The 14,365-nt window shown below is 42.1% G+C and overlaps 1 protein-coding gene across 1 annotated transcript in view; it reads left to right on the top strand.

The window, feature by feature from the left end:
- Positions 1 to 289: 289 nt before the first annotated feature.
- LOC109398214 (kelch-like ECH-associated protein 1B) overlaps positions 290 to 14,365 on the top strand; it is a 75,741-nt gene continuing 61,665 nt past the window's right edge. The window contains exon 1 of the mRNA XM_029859991.2: positions 290 to 481. The gene's annotated coding sequence lies outside the window, so the exon portion shown is untranslated. The remainder of the gene's footprint in view (positions 482 to 14,365) is intronic.

The raw sequence follows: 14,365 nt of genomic DNA, 5'->3' as shown, positions 1-14,365 counted from the left end.
CCTCGGTTTTGGTAAGGGAAGATTCAAATATTACGTCCATCGTTTTTCGGGATTTCTAGACCCCCCCTCCCCCCTCTGTCACGCAATTTTCCTATACTCAATACACGTGCTGTCACACTTTTCTGGACCCCCCCCCCCCCTCCCCCAAATGTTGGACGTAATTTTTGAACGTTCCCTAACCCTATGGCTACCAACAAGCTGTCAAAAGTAACAGCTGACAGTTTGCTTTTTCGTTTTGTGTTATCGGGTCATCCTTTTTGCCCTATCCTTCGCACGAAGCACGAACATCAGCCGACGACGACGTCGGTTCGCGGCCGAGCCAAGTGTGTTGAGAAAGATGCGTGGCCATCTCGCTCAGTTCGATATTCTCGGTGTTGCGAAAAAGGTGTAAACAAGAGTTCAGTGCTACTCGGGCGCATATATTAGAGCCTGTATTTTGGATTATATCCAATCACTCGTGCTTCACGTTTGATCCGATTCAGTAAGTACCCACCTAGCTGGCAGATCGTTTTAACGGAATTCCGATGACCGGGTTCGATAGCACGACAAGCTGATGGCGGAGCGAACTTTGGCTCCCCGCAATCGCAAAATATGTGGGGAACTGCGTTCCAATTGGAGCAATGGATGACAACTTCCGCCATGACTGTGTGTTGAGTATATTCCGCACCCCGGAAGGTGATTTGGGGGGCTGCTGGTGAAGTGGTTGGCCGTCGGTGCTCTAGACGAGAAAAGAAAGGGAAATTATGTCAGTGAACGAACAATTTTAGAGCCCGGTCGTCTACTTCTCGACGAATGTAAAAATAGAGTGGCAAGAAAAGTGCACCACCTCACTAAGCTGTAGGCGGCCGAATCTACATGAGCGACAGTGGGAATTTCGCATCCCGAACAGAAAATGACTCGGCATAAAATGCCCGACGAAAGATATCGTGCCGCGCCTCGATGGGGTTAAAGTCGATTCTGATAGCCATTCCTGCGGCTGACCTATAACGCACATAAGGACATAGGGGGGACCATTGTGTCCGCAACCCCACCGGAGGAATGATTGCAACGTCGGGACGAATCAGGAAGTTTGTCTTCGTCAGTGGCGCAGCGCTGCGCTGATGGCGCAATGTTTACATTCAACCAGCGGAGCAATAAAATCCACCTTTTTCGTCTTTTATATCGCCAGGCATTATTACGAAAAACAAGACGCAAGTGGATGGGCCAATAATTTTACCACCTCACGCTCATTCAGTAATTTTTGAATTTCGTCTATGGGGATGGTCAGTTGCGGTTTTACCGTGGATTTGGCTAGCTATTGATTTGATTTGATGCAGAACTTCATGGGGTAGTGTTGATGCAAGTCTAGACGAATCCATTAGAGCAAGATCATACATTGCTTTGCTTGGATAAAGCGATATTATAGGAAACTAAATTATTTTACCCTCGTTATATATAACGCGGGCATAACGAAGGATTGGTGTCATCAAGTCGCAAAGTTTTTGTTCTATTTGTAGACATCGTATGCATTTACAATACAATGTTGCTACTCTGCAGAGAGAAAGAAAATGCTGTAAACAAAATCTTTACCACTTAGGGTGGATGTCCTCCTAATAGAGTATCGAGATTCGAGAATTAGATTAGGATGTGGGGCAATTTGACCAGGGGTTCCTAAAGGTAGGACTCGAAAATCCGGGGGCTTGATAGTATATTAGTTCAAATTTAAACTATTTTTGGTCAATGCAGGTATGACATCTAGGGTTACCTCCAGAGGAATTTATTCCAGTTGTGGACTTCTTCAGATGATTTATTCAAAAAGTTCTCCTAGGACACCTTCAGGACATTCGGTGAATATAACTTAAAAATTCCTGCTGGGGATCCATCTGGGCATTCCTCTCGAAGCTGCTTCTGGGGATTCCTTCAAAAATCTATCTGATGTCTACTTTAGGAGATATATGTGGATTCTTCCAGACATGCTACCTGGAAATACCTCCAGGAATTGCTGCTGCGGATTCCTACAGAAATCTGTGGATTACTACAAGAATTTCTGTTTGGCAATCCGCAATGAGATCTTTCTGTGGATGCCTCCAGATTCCTTTAAGGATTTCTTTAGGAGATTCTGACTAATCTAAGAATTTCTTCAGAAGTGTTTTTAAAGAATTCCTACATTTGCTGGGGATTAATCCAGAAATTTGATCTAGAGATTTTTCCAACAAATACTTAACAATTCCCATAACAAACTTCCTGAGAATTCCCAGAAGGAAGATTTCTAGAAAGAACTCAGGAGGGTTCTCAGATGCAACTCCTAGCCTAGAGAAATAACAGAAGAAACTCACGAAAGATTCCAAGAATGAACTTTCGAAGGTTTGCACTAACATCTCCTGAAAAACTTTCGGAAGAAAATCCAGGACGACTCCCACAAAAAACTTTTGTGGATCCCAAGAAAGAAGTCCCGAAGGATTAAAAAAAATATCAAGAAGATTTCCACAAGAAAATTCAGAGATATCCAGAAGGAACTTCAACTGGATTCTCCTAAAAAAATTTTGAAGAAAAAAAAACTGGCAATCCCAGTAGCAAATAGTGGAGAAATTCCAACGACTATTTTGGAGACCCAGCAGAATCTCTGTGAGCAACATAAGAACAAAGTCAAGGATGAAATCCAGCCTGGAGCCTCGTAGCCGTGCGGTTAGGGTCACCAAGCTTTTAATCGCACCATGCTGTGGGGTGAGGGTCCGATTCTCGCTTCGGGCGATGCAACTTTTCGTGAGAATAGATTGGTCTCCGTATCCACTGGTGCATGATTCATAAGTCCGTTATCTAGTGTTAAGTTACGTTCAGTCTGTACAGCCTCTGGCTGAAGACGGTGTCCGCGTCTTTTTAGAAATCCAGAAAAAAAAAACTCCTGCAGGCATCCAAAAAAAAAAGGTCATACTGGAATCCCAGAAGGAACTTCTGCAAAGACATTGGATGAATCTCGAAGGGTTTTTTGAAAGAATCCTGTTAATAAAGTCTACCAACTGATAGTAGCACTCTAGTGGTTACCTACTTATCCACGTACCTCACGTCTTCCTAAAAGAGTATCGCTGGTATAAATATCGGGATCATACGGCAGAGACTGCACAAGCCATGGATGTTAACATCTTTATTATTCTTCAAAATTTCAGAAAGATCATCTGGGTGAATCACAAACCGAGCTCCTGGTGGAACTTTAGGAGGATCTCTTGTGTAACCCAGAATGAATTAAGAAATTCAAATTTCTGTTCCTGAAGGAATCTCCGAATAAGCTCCAGAAGGAATTTAAGAAGGGAGAACCTAGAAGCAGGCTTGGACACTTATCACAATTTCTGCTCTTGTGATTTACATCGTCAACATCGTCATGAATTTACAGTCTTTCCACCTTAACTTTTCACCTTAAAAAGGATGTTGAAATATGATGTCGCGCAAATAAACATATTTTCACCCGTGTGAAAACACTTCATAGTGAATTTCACTTTTAAATGTCCGTGTGGCACGGCGGTGTGGTTTTGTGACAGTTCGAAATGACGTTTTAGATATATTATGTTCAAAATCCTTCTATAAGTCGCAAATATTACTAATCATGATGAGTTTGGTGGTGTAAATCCAAAGAACCGAACGTAGTCCTTCAAGGTCTGGAGGTTATATGATTAAGTCACACCCAGAATTTTACAAAGCACATTCCAAAGCACAAATCTGAGGAACCAATTAATGATTTACACTAAAAAGTTGATCGGTTGGTCACTCCCTGCGGGTCATTTGGTTTTTCAGATTTGTGCTCTTGAAAATTCGGGGTATTTCTTTATCATATCTTCACCTACAATGCGAACGAGCCTGGTAGAAGGAACTACTGAATAAATCCCAGACATCTTTTTTTTAGGTATCCAAACAAAAACTTTTCATTGAACTCCAAAAAATAACCAATCAGAATCATAAGGTAGTTCCTCCTGTGATTCCTCAGCCTCAGGGGTTAGTTCCTTCAGAGGCTTCCTCTGCGATTCTTCCAGCAGTCCCTTCTGAAATTTCTAAACAGATTCCATCTGAGATTACTCCAGAAGCTCCTTCTGACAGCTCGCCAGGAATTTCTTCATGCAGGATTTTTTTTGAGGTTTCTCCAGGAGTTCCTTCTGAGATTTCTTCAGATTTTTTTTCAGTTTCATAAGGGATTCCTCAAGTAGTTTCCATTTATGGATTCCACTTTCTGAGATTTCTCCAGGAGTTCTTTCTAGGATTTTTTTTTATCTATATTAACGAGATTTTTAGCCCTAGGCTAGTTCATCTCGGGACCCACGCTTTACTTCCCTTCCGAAGGAAGAACTCACATTCTGTGAGTTTGTCGGGAGTGGGATTCGATGCCAGGTCCTCGGCGTGATAGTCAAGTGTTCTAACCATCCACACTCTTTCTAGGATTCATCCAGTCGTTCCTTTAGGGACTCCTCTTCGGAGTTCCTTCTGGGACTCCTCCAGTATTTTTCTTTTCTCAGATTGAATAGGAGCTCCATCTTCTTCTTATTCTTCTTCTTCTTTATGGCTCGACGTCCCCACTGGAACTTCCTGCCTCGCTTCAACTTAGTGTTTTTTAAGCATTTCCACAGTTATTAATTGAAGGGCTTCCTGCCATTGCATGAATTTGTATATTGTGAGGCAAGTACAATGATACACTATGCCCAGGAAGTCCAGAAAAATTTTCCGACCGGAACAGGAATCGAACTCGCCCTCTTCGGATTGGCGATCCATAGCCTCTACCACTAGGCAAACTGGAGACCCTATCTGTTATTCCTCAATCAGTTCCTTCTGTCATTCCTGCAACTACACTTATACTTATGACACACATGTGATACAAGAATCACTGTACAATTGCGCTTGAAATGAGTGCCATACTGAAAATTCTCTCAGTTCAAGTCAGTCTTGTTAGAATTTTCTTGACACTGCGTACCGTTGTACAGAAATCACACTCGTATCACAAGTCTGTCCGGGGTATTAGCAATTTTCGCTCGATGGTGTCGTGTCAATCGAATGTCGCTAAACGTGTCAAAATGTCGGTAATTTCGTTCGGCTCTAAATGCTCCTTGCTACATTTAGATTATTCTCTGGCGGGTATTCGAATGCAGCGTGAAACTACGATCAACGATTAGCGTTTTCACCAATAATAGCACAAATTTCCAAAATGGAGCAGACTTACTGTTACCTGATACGGTAAAAGATTTAGGTATTCTCATGCATGTTCAGCTGTCCTTCAAATGCACTTCAAATCTTGTCTGGCTGGGAATGCATTCTTTCATTGCGCAGGTTGTGTCAAGGGAACTTCAGTAAACTTATACTGGATACCAGGTCACTGGGGCATTGAAGGGAATGAAATGGCAGACGAGCTTGCTAAAAACGGTTCCAATTTACAGTTTGCTGGTCCAGAACCATTCTGCGGTATATCAAGCTGTACAATAAAAATGGACTTAAAATGCTGGGCTGAGCAGAGGGTCATATCCAATTGGATGGATGTCAAAAATTGAAATCAGTCAAAACGATTTATAACACCAAATGCTATAAATAGACCAAAGAGCTCTTAAAGCTTAACAAGAGAGTTTTATGTACATACACTGGCCTAGTAACTGGACACTGCCCGAGTAGATATCACTTAAAAAATATTGGCCAGATTCAGAGTGATATCTGTCATGGAACGTGAAACCTCGAAACATCTGCTTTGCAGTTGTGGCCGCAAAGCACCTGCAGGCAAAGATTTCTAAATAGTAGTTGCTTGCGACCCAGTGAGATCTGGTCTACAGAACCTGGGAAGGTCTTGCCATTGCACCTGACTGGGAGACGACCCGTCGTGGCACATGGTAATTAGCTATCTAGATGTGAATATCAAAACGGGACATACTACAAAAGCTTTCTACAAGGCAACATTGATTGATCGTTGCTCCTCAGCATGCTGGAAATGAACACACAAATTCTGAAAAAATTCTGGAACTCCCGGAAAACTTTCAGAAAGATTTTTTGGAGAATTTTAGGGGGGGGGGGATCTCTGGAAAAATCCATGAAGGTGTTGCTGGAGGAATCCAGAACGGTACTTCATTAAAAATTGGAGAAGAACCTCCTGACAAATCTCAAAAATTCCGGAAGGAGTTTCTACAAGAATCCCAAAAATAACTTCTGAAGGAATCCCAGATGACACCTCTAAAAGAATCTCAGCATAAACTCCTGGAAGAACTCCAGAAGGAACTTCTATGGGAATTTCAAAGAAATGCCTCGAAGAACTTCATTAAGAGCTCCCTGAGGAATCCCAGGAAGAATGGATGGGGAAATCTCCAGCAAGTCATAAAGCAGTACACTTCCTTGATTATTAAAAATTTGCCAATCGCGTAGTACGAACTGCATCCTTACCAGGATACCACAATAATTTCCACAATTCCAATAGAAGTTTTCTCAGACTACAAGCAAAATATCTTTCTCAGATGTCAATTTCTAGATTTTTGCTTAGGCTAACCAAGCCAAGTGGAAATTACAACTTTTCATTGCTCGGACATTCATGCACACCACAAAAACACGTGTTTGATGAATAAATATAGATTTGAATTATGAAAAGAAATCCACGTGCTCCGACGACACACTAATTAGTCCTGTTCAACGACGCAGGTTGAACTTGCTCGAAGTTGCTGCACCTTGCTTTTACCCATTTGTCATCAAACGGGTAAGAGCGGGATGCAGTAACTTCGAGCAAGTTCAACCTACTTCGCTTTGATATTCATGCACATTGTACACAACAGAGATTAGATGCTCATCTAATTCCATCCGAAGAAGATTTGGATTGTGAAAAGAAACAGACCATGTAGTGACCGACATCGGCCGGAATCCTTCCCTGAATCGGAAGCGGACACAACGAGAGATCCGGATCCCCCAACTCAGCCTTCCCCCGTCACTATCTTCCAAACACTCCCCGTTCCTCACACTCCCTGCTCGTCTAGACAATTGGGAGTCGTGGGTTCGATTCCCACTGGAGCACGTGGATTTCTTCTCATAATTCAAATTTCAATTTGTTCATCAAACACGTGTTTCTGATGTTGTGTGCATGAATGTTAGAGCAATCAAAAGTTGATTTTTCTCAGAATTTCACAATTGGCTCCTTTAGCGGGGTTAACTAATTCCATATTCTGAATGTGCATGTCAAACTGAGCCGAAATTCAAATTTTCATCAATTTTGGTGCCCGGGAACCTATTTAAAAATCAATTTGAAGTTTGTATGGGAGCGATTTGTCGAATCATCCCTTGTCGCAATTTTGTACTGGGCGGAGCTGTCAGGCAGTTGCCCAGTTGTCAAAAGGTGATTTCAAAAAATGTCTTTGAAATTGATTTTAGGTATCAAAATAAAGTTCTAAAAATCTGAAAAAAAAATCATAGTGACTCAGAAAGAGGTGCTCTTTTGTATAAAATCAAAAAATCATTACATTTTTCAAAATTTAAAGACCCAATTGGCTTCTTCAGCGGTGTTGAGATAATTCCATATTCAGAATCTGCATGCAAAACTGAGCCGAAATCCAAATTTTCATGAATCTTGGTGCCCGGGAACCTATTTAAAAATCAGTTTGAAGTTTGTATGGGAGCGATTTGTCGAATCACCCCTAATCGCATTTTTACTGGGCGGAGCGTCAAGCAGTTGGCCAGCTGTCAAAAGGTGATTTCGAAAAATCTCTTCGAAATCGGTTTTAGGTACAAAAATGAAGTTCTCAAAATCTAAAAAAATCATGGTGGTTCAGAAAAAGGTGCTCTTTCGTATAAAATCAAAAAATCAATACATTTTTCTTAATTTAAAAACCCATGGAGATGAACCAGCCTCGGGCTGAAAATCTCCCTAATAAAGCTAATAATAATAATAAAAACCCAATTTGGGTTCACCCACACACTTAATTTGGAATACCGTGTTCGGTAATTTTTTGACGAAAATAGAACACCTGTATACAGCTATACTGCATTGTTTACTTTTTGCACCAGGTTTTGACAGTTGGTGTACTGAGCCTCAGTAAAATCGATTACCGAAGCTATCGAAATAGTATTGCTGTTCTATTTTCGTCATAAAAGTGCTGAACAGGCAATTCAGGATTGAGTGTGCAGAAGGCCACACAACAGGCATATTTACCAAGTGTGAATAAGCCTTTTTACGAGACGTTTCAGAACAGCTGATCGCAGCAGCGGCGTCAACTGACAGAAGTCCCCGCACGTTTGTTTTGCTGGAATATCGTGTAATTTTTGAAAAGGTACTTTATCGATAAGTTTGAGATATGAGAAATTTGAGCCAAAATAGGCTCAAAAGCTGTCGTAGAAGCAATATAAAACTCGATAATTAATCAGGTATTTTTTTCGTTGCGATTGACTCGTTAACTTGTGAAAAAAAAAATAAATAAAAATTTCTAATTATGGTTTTAGCCAGTTTCAAAAAACTACGCTTGACTTGCGCGCAGTCATTAACCATCATCAACCGGATGATGATTGAAAACGTAAACATCAGAGCGCGTACTTCTGTCGTTTGACTAGCCTCATAAAATAGACTATTGACACATTTAGGGGCTGTCCATTAATTACGTAAGGGTTTATGGGGGGCTTGAGAAATCTTACGCGTCATACAAAAATATTTGGGTTCTCATACAAAAAATCTTACATGGGGGGAGGGGGTGCCAAAAATCGTGAAAAATCTGCAATGGAACAGTCTTCAGCACAGTTGTTCATAAGGTCAATGGCATTCCGAAGGCAAACAGTTTGATTAACTATAGTCTTGTATAATGGCTCATTCTGGCACCAGGTGAGGTGACGCTAGTGAGTAGGGTACCAAGCCACTTTGGCAGTGGCCGGTATTTTGGGCACTTTTCGCTATAACTCAGTCGATTCCACACCAATTGACTTCAAATTTTGTACCTAGATACTATACGTATCTCACCGCGTTCCAAAAATTGTGTCAATGGACTACCCGCTTTGCGCGCAGCCACAGTTGATCAGCAGGAGTAAATCAATTTAATTTTGTATGGCGAAAAGCATCTAAACTTGAATTACTTGAAATAGAAAGCTCTTCCTACAAAAATATTTGGTAGGCATAATAGTGGTTGCCATTGTGCACAACCACTACCAAATATTTTTTTCGAATAATGTGTTCCACTTTGAAGAATTTGCCTTTAGATGGTATTCGCCATACAATATTTTTGCGATTTACTTTTAGCGATTTTTCGCGCATAGAAGCTAGCGCCACATTGGTCGATGCGGAGAGTAGGAAAACAGCCGATGTAGTTAATTCTTTGGTTTAAAACTGTCTGAGTTATAGCAGAAAAATGCCCTAAATAGAAGCCCTGCCGAGATGGTTCCACTTCCCTATGTAAAATTGCCTATGTAAAATTCCCTATGTAAATGACCATAACTACAGTAGACGTTCGCTTGTTGGAAACGCTTTAACTGCAAGCTCGCATAGTGCAATAATAGTGCTGCTATCGCATCGCTCATGTCAAAATGAAACGTCCACACTGTCCCTCTTCGTATGCCAGTCCCATGTCGTTTCTAATGCGAATCATATTTTTGTCATGGACGAGGTCATTAATAACAAATTTGATATCTTTTCCGCCTCATTTTATAGCTCAATATGCCTCGAAAAGGGTATGCATGAAGTGAATACATTTCTTGTTGCACATTTGGCTGCATTTTGCAGCAAGTAACAGTTCTTTGATGTCTGTCAGCTCTTGCAGTTATCGAATTTTATTTTTCGAATCACGTTATCTTTATCGAACATCCATTGCAATGCATCTTGCGATCCCGATAAGATTGAAAGTTCAATTCTTTGGTAAATTTGTTCAGAAGGTCGTTGGAATGCGGTATGAGCCTCTGTACGAATTTGCCCTGTCCTGCTCACTCCCACAGAAAATTTAAAAACAGCGCGCACAGTAAAAGTCACATTTGACTTTTACTGTGCGAGCTGTTTTCAAATTTTCTGTGGGAGTGAGCAGTACGCCAGATTCGTGCAGAGGCTCATAGGCAAGTAGTTTGATTTTCAATTGTGTCGCTAGATGACACTAGTGAGCATTTTAGCTATTATATCTCGTGATCTCGATGAGCTAGAAAGTTCGAGTCTTTCGCAAAGTTGTTCAGAAGGTAGTAGAAATAGAAAATGTTTATTTTTACATGCTCACTAGCGTGACCTAGCGGCATAATCGCAAACTAATGCCTTCTGGATGCCATTGACCTTCAGAACAGCTTTTCTGAGGAATGTGTTTTTGCAGACTATCAGGATTTCGAGATACGTATAGCAGTGTAAATATAGCTAGGTATTTTCAAGTAATGTTGAACTTTTGTGTGGGCGTTGCAATATGTAACCGAGTATTTCATCTTGTCATATAACTTAACTGCAAATGAGGTGTTCGTTTACCTTTTTCGAGTGTAACACTACCACAGAGAACAGACGTTCAAGTCCAGTTTCAAAACTGTGTGAGGAATTTAACGGTTATTTGAAATGGCAACACATGTGGCAACTTCGTGATGGCGTTGGTATCGCAAAGTTCTCATGCTGCTTAGATGCCGCTAGTTTTTTTTTTAATTCTTAATCACTTAACCTAATTTACAGCTCTATCGTCCACTAGGGCACTACGTGAGCAATTTCAATTGACAACTGCACCTACAGTTTTGTATTGCGTCTATATGTATTAGAGTGGGTCATTGTTTATATGGAAAAATGAAAAATTCAATGGTCTATCATCAGATCAAAGCTTTTTTGATCCTATTTCAGGATACAAATACAAATAGTCATTACCATACATTATTACTTAAGTGAAACAGAGTAAAACGTGTAAAACTGGCAAAAAAGGCTATCAAAATTTTAGCGTGCAATCGTTCGAAACTACACGTCAAAGCAAAGATAGCAAATAAATCAGTAAGAAGTGTAATGTATCAATTTTAGCACAAACAATTTTGAACGTGTTTTTGTGGTGAGCTACACGCTTAGATCAGTTTACCTTTTTTCCAAAAAGTGCACAACCGCAAATATGCGTAAATGATACTCAAATATAGGTTAACAAAACTCAAATATGGGTAATGTGGACACACATATGAGTAATTGTAACCCAAATATGGATTAATATTACCTATAAATGAGGTTGTGCACTTTTCCAAAATATGAGTTTTATTTACCCATATTTGCGTAAAGTTTACGCAAATTTGAATAAAATTTACCCATATGTTACCGGCAACACTGTTGACCGCGAAACGATGGTGAAACCACCGTCCGTTCCCTCGTAACTGAGCGGCTGTCGCCGAGTGGACTGACAGATCAGACAGCAGCTGATAGAACAAAGACAGACAGATTCGTTTAGATTTCGCTAGTACACAATTAGGCAGCGTTTTTGGCAAACAAGTGAATTCAGTGGATTATTTCGATAGTTAAAAGTGAGTTTGGTGAACTCTTTGTTTCCATTGTTATAATGAATTTATTCTGTTATAGTCAGTAAAATTACAGTAGTTTCGGACAAAGTCAGCACCGCACAGTAAGGAAAAAAATCCAGTTAGTCAAGGTACGTTTGGTACAGAAGTCAGAATTATTCTCATGTCCGTAGTTCATAACCTGAAATGAAACAATAATGTAATTTCTGTAGATTGTACTGTCCACGTTATTCCCGGTTACCGACACACCAGAAAAGTGACCGAAAAACACCGAAATTGTAAGTATTTACTGTTAACTGATAACTGACAACCCACCAAACTCGACTGAATTTGATTAAATAAAATTACAGCTTTGTAGCTGCTAAGTCTGCAACTAAAAGAACGGTGTTTGTTCTGACGATCGGGAACATTCTACAAAGAATTTCGTCCGAAGTTGGATGATCGTTTGTTGCCCATCGCTGGTCCCTGCCGAGGAGAACAACCGGGAAGACGTCCGCCGCCTGAACGACCCACGATTGAAGACCATCAACATCACACCGCCGCCGCCGTCGTCGTCGCCGCCGGGGGTTTGATTGCAGTAAAACAAGTCAGTATACAGTTTTCTTTTTGCTACCATCTCGGATCCCGCACCACAGTAGTGGCCCGTGCAGTTTGGCAATTTAGGAAGCTTGTTTGGTAGACACTTGAGCTAGGGCAATTAGATCAAATTATGCCGAAAAAGAGCAAAAATGTTACCAACACGGGGGGAATTGATAACCCATGCAAAAAATGCAATCAAATACTGGGAGATGATAATTGGGTCTGTTGCGATGTGTGCGAATCGTGGGTACATTTTCAGTGCGCGGGTGTGAATCAGTCAATCGCGGATAAGAGCTGGAAGTGCGGTGACTGTCTAGCCGATTGGGACGGCACCGATGTAACATCAAAATCGGGAGTGTCGTTTAATGAATCGTCAGTGAGTAAAAGTAGTAGTCGTGCATCTCAACGATTGCAGCTCAGCCTGCAGCATCTAGAGGAGCAACGTAAGCTGAGTAAGTTGCGGGCAGAGGAAGAGCTGCAGATGAAACAAAAAGAAGAAGAAGCCCGACTGAAGAAGCTGCAAATGGAAGAAGCAGCGAAATTGAAGCAGCTGGATGACGAGCAGGAATATTTGAAGCAGCGGTACACTCTGTTGATGCAGATAGCGGACGAAAAGGATGCATCTAGTAAGCGAAGTGGAGTCAGCGGAAAAAGTCGACGAACCGGAGTAAGCGTGAAAAGTAAACGAGACCAGTTGGAGAAGTGGTTGAAGGGAGCTGTGGTGGACGAATTTGGACAATCGAAGCCGTCGTCGTCTGGAGATCAAGCTGCCCTGCCGGTTCATACAGTTAGTGAATCAGTTCAGCCGGCCGTTGTGACTAGAGAGTCGCAATTACCAGTAGTTTCATTGCCGAATAGTTCGTCGCAGTTTTCTGTTCCGTCGAACGTGAATCCACTTCCTGCTTCGGGAACCATTGGAAATGTTCCAACGCTGGCGAAATCCTATGAACAGCTGTTATCTGGGCAAGGAGTTTCCATGGTGTCGTCTGTTCCGGCATCAGCAGCGGAACCTTTCGTTTCTTCAGTTCCGCAACGACCAGTAGCTTCGTCAGATATCAGCGCAATTCTTCCGAGATTGTTGGATATTCGAGTCGGAAACACCAATTCTGTGGCGGTGACGTTACCCACAGTCACTTTCGCTGCACGGGATACAGTAGTGTCCTCAGCTCCATGTACAGCATCGCAATCCTGTGTTGGTTCCAGCGGTCTGATGTCAACAGTTTACGGAGGTCATCCGTACCGTCTACCCTCGTTGGTTTGACCGCATCTAATCTGAACACTTTTTAATTTGACCCCCGCTGATCTGCACATCGTTCAAACTAAAAATGGTTCAAACGTCATCCTGCTCATGGAACGGGGTGAGACGGAACGCAGAATCAAAACAAAACAGCAAAAAGTGTTACCATCAGTGTGTTTTTCGATTCCCACAGGGTTACTAGAAGTTCAAATTAAAAATGAACCCCGTTGGTTTGCATGAGGTGTCGTTCAAACCAACGGGGGTAGACGGTACTACACGGCCGCTCCAATGGCGCATCTAGCACCAACGAATGCAGTAGCTTCTGGAGATTTCGTTCGAGTGAATTCATCGCAAAGCTATTTCGGTAGTGTTCCACATCCAGAAGTTCCGCATAGTTCAGCAGTTCTCCACGGGAATGCACCCTTAGGTTATTCGTCGACCTCTCCAATAATGAATGCCTTTGGACCATCATCGGCTGGAGCCGGATTGCCGAATGCAACTCAATCGAGTCCTGCAGTGGGACCAACTAGTGCCCAACTTGCGGCGCGACAGGTAATGCCCCGTGAGTTGCCCAAGTTCAATGGCGATCCCCAGGAGTAGCCTATCTTCTACAGTTCCTTCAAGAACACTACGGAGGTATGCGGATATACCGATGCAGAGAATTTGGCCCGTCTACAGCGAAGTTTGGGAGGTTCTGCATTGGAAGCCGTACGAAGTCGCCTGCTGTTACCAGCGTCAGTTCCGTATGTGATTGAAACGCTCCACAAACTCTACGGGCGAGCGGAAATTCTGATCAGTTCGCTTCTGAAGAAAGTGAGGAACGTGCCAGCCCCCAAAGCGGAGAACCTGAGTTCGATTGTGGCTTATGGTTTGGCCATTCAGAACTTGGTCGACCACATTATCTTGGCCGATCAGCAAGCACATTTGGCAAACCCAATGCTGCTTCAGGAGTTGGTCGATAAGTTGCCCACATCTCTCAAGATGCAGTGGGGAACCTACAAGCAAGGCGTTGCTTATGTTAACCTGGCGACATTCAACGGTTTCATGGCAGGCCTTGTGAACTTAGCGTCGGAGCTCACTATCGACGTGGACTGCGCACAGAACCAGCATGAACAAGTTCGCGCGGAGAAGCCGAAGCCAAGGGAGAAGCTG

This window comes from Aedes albopictus, chromosome 1 (genome assembly GCF_035046485.1).
Source record: "Aedes albopictus strain Foshan chromosome 1, AalbF5, whole genome shotgun sequence".
NCBI classification, from domain to species: domain Eukaryota; kingdom Metazoa; phylum Arthropoda; class Insecta; order Diptera; family Culicidae; genus Aedes; species Aedes albopictus.
This window is presented reverse-complemented; position numbering and strand designations above follow the sequence as displayed.